Source organism: Vulpes vulpes, chromosome 14 (assembly GCF_048418805.1).
Source record: "Vulpes vulpes isolate BD-2025 chromosome 14, VulVul3, whole genome shotgun sequence".
NCBI classification, from domain to species: Eukaryota; Metazoa; Chordata; class Mammalia; order Carnivora; family Canidae; genus Vulpes; species Vulpes vulpes.
Window position 1 is genome coordinate 61671891 of NC_132793.1, and position 2897 is coordinate 61674787.

Consider the following 2897-nt stretch of genomic DNA (forward strand, 5'->3'; position numbering starts at 1 on the left):
TCAGTACACTCCCTCCTCACTCGCATTTCTTGCTCCCCCTCAGACCAAGTCACCTCAGACCAAGTCACCGTCTGCAAGAACAACCCCCTCCTGGGGTTCCCTCCAGGATAACATTTTACAAGTTTCCCTTGAATTTCTAAAGGGCGTGCTTTGGGACGCATAAAGAATATACCAGGCAAACCTGCTTTCGGAGCTTAGGGCGACGACAACAACAACAACAACATCTCAGAATACAAATCTGTCACGAGTGGGTTTATAAAGACAGAAGTGCTCCCGAGATAGTGCAGTCTCCTGAGTGAGCACAAACAGAGCTGGGGCCCCGGGGTCAAGCGCGGGCCCAAAGCGCGGGCCGTTGAACACAAAGTGCGTCTGAGGCAGGGCCGCGGCCCGAGGCGTCGCAGCGACCCCTGGGGCCTGGAGACGGGCCCGACCCGGCGGTGAGGCGGCCGGCAGGACGCTCCGCTCGGCCCTGGGCGCCCCGCGGGTCTCGAGCCTCTGACCGGAGGCTCTCTGAGCTCTCCCGCGAGCGTGGGCCGCGCGGTGCGCAGCGCCCCCTGCCGGGCGCCCCCTCACGCAGCGCGGGCCCGCGGCGGCGGCAGGAGCAGCAACGCCGGTCGGTGGCCCCCGCCCTCGAGGGCACTCGCGACCCCCTCTTCCCTGCAGAGCGCGCGGTGTCCAGGTATACGGGGGGCGCCGGGGGTCCGGGGGGCCTCTCAAAGGGAGGAGGGTGTCACGGTCGCCCCCGCCCGTGCCGGCTGCGCAGCGAGCTCCCCAGCTGACAGACCCGCCTCCGCGAACGCGCCCATTTAACCTCCGGCCCCGCGCACGTCGCTAGAGGTCGCGGCCTGGCTGCCCTGGAGGAATCGCTCATGACCTGAGCACGTCGCGAGAGGACAGCAAACTAAGGCGTTTTCCCCGCTTTCGAAAGACTTCGCCCCCCCGGAAGCAGAGCCTCGCCGTCCGTGGGCGGCGGGGTGGAGGCCGTGACCCGGGCCGAGAAATCCAAGAAACGGGAACACTGGCCGGGGCGGGCCTGTCGGAAAACTCAGACGAACCTGGCGCGTGGGCTCCTGTCGCCTGCTCCTTGGCTCTTCGGAGCCAGGAGCGCGCGTGGCACAGTTATGAGGTGACTTTCCCTCCCTCAGAAGCCGTGGGCACTTGGGGAGGCAGGAGGCCTGCAGGACCTGAGCAGAGGCGCCCCCGGGGAAGGCTGCCCCCTCGCCGTGTGGGAGCGTTTGCGACAGCTCTGGGGATCCAGTGACCCACACACCGAGCCTCCGGGACTTCCCTGGCGGCCGGAGAATCAAGGCAGCAGCGTGGTGAGGCCCCACTATGCCAGGCGGCAGGCTAAGTGCCTTTTCTTTCCTCATCTAGTCCTCACACTAGGGCCCTAGAAGAGCCGGCACTCTGCTTAGTCAGCCCTGCTTTACACAAGTGGAAACTGAGGCCCAGAGAGTTTAAACGGCCTGAGGTATGAGGACAGGACTCAAACCCAAGTCTCTGGCCCAGAGACGACGCTCCTGATGCTCGCTGCTTCCCAGCTGGTAGCTACGCGTTGCTAGGCGGTGAACTATAGTATATTTTACTTGTTATTTCAAGGCCGAAATGACTCATCAGCCACATGACTACACCACCCATTTTCACTGACCCCTCGAGTATGAAAGCAGGACTTGAAGAGCTTTCGTTCACTTTGGAGCCAGGATGACAGACCAAGAGTGGTTGGAACACACAGTGCTAGGTCAGAGGTCAGGGGACAGACCTGGGCTCCCGGGGCAAAAACAAACAAGGCTCTGGGCGCCATGGTGGGGTGCGGGGGGCACAGGCTGGGGGTTGCGCACCTGCCTTGGACCAGATATGAAAGGTGGTTTGCCCCATCCTGGGCAGCTGGGGCTGGTGAGGGAAATGCAGTCCTGGATCCAGCTTCCAGTTTGCCACATACCAGCTGTGAGCCTGTGGCACAGACGTGCAGGGCAGCCTGTGGCAGCGCCCTCTCTGAGAACTTCAGATCCGGCCAGAGCTTCTCACTGTGAAGTGGCGATAATGACATCCATGCGAAATTGTTGTCAGGAAACGTGACTCAGGGTGGGAGAAAGTGCTGTTATTCTCCAGGGTCCTTTTTTCCTTTTTTTTTTTTTTTTAAGGTTTTATTTATGAGAGACACAGAGAGGCAGAGACATGGCAGAAGGAGAAGCAGGCTCCATGCAGAGAGCCCGATGCAGGACTCAATCCCAGGACCCCAGGATCACGACCTGAACCGAAGGCAGATGTTCAATCACGGAGCCACCCAGGCACCACAGGACTCCAGGGTTCTGCAGATATAGCTGGAGGGTTATCAATTTCACATTAAAAACAAAAACAAACAAATGTATTAATTTTGGCATGCACTTTTATGAGAAATAGTAAACATATTATCTGTGGAGTCTCTCGCCCTCTGGTAAAAACTTTTGGACTGTTACAAAGTTTGAGGTTTCTGAGAGGCAGCGTGACCTGCCCAGTACCCAGAGTGACATGTTGACCAAAGCCGTCCCACACAGCCCAAGTTCACTTCTACCAACAGCAGCGCTACTGTCGCTATTGGGCCAACCAGCCCTGAGAGCAAAGAGCAAGTAGTGCCAGGTTTACATATAGAGGCTGTGAGGAGTGCAGGAGGGAGGAAGGCGAGAGAGGAGTGAATCCTGGAGCCCAGGCCTCCTTTTTTTTTTTTTTTTTTTAAAGATTTTATTTATTCATGAGAGACATAGAGGCAGAGACACAGGCAGAGGGAGAAGCAGGCTCCATGCAGGGAGCCCGACGTGGGACTTGATCCCGGGTCTCCAGGATCAGGCCCTGGGCTGAAGGCGGCGATAAACCGCTGAGCCCCCCGGGCTGCCCGAGCCCAGGCCTCCTGTGGAAGCAGG

At 59.0% G+C, this 2897-nt stretch overlaps 1 long non-coding RNA gene across 1 annotated transcript; it reads left to right on the top strand.

Moving 5' to 3' along the window:
• The first annotated feature begins 259 nt into the window (after window positions 1–259).
• LOC140595431 (uncharacterized) lies at window positions 260–2419 on the top strand. Its single transcript, XR_011997020.1, has 2 exons — window positions 260–1319; window positions 1600–2419. It is a non-coding gene; the product is annotated as an uncharacterized lncRNA (long non-coding RNA).
• Window positions 2420–2897: the final 478 nt, after the last annotated feature.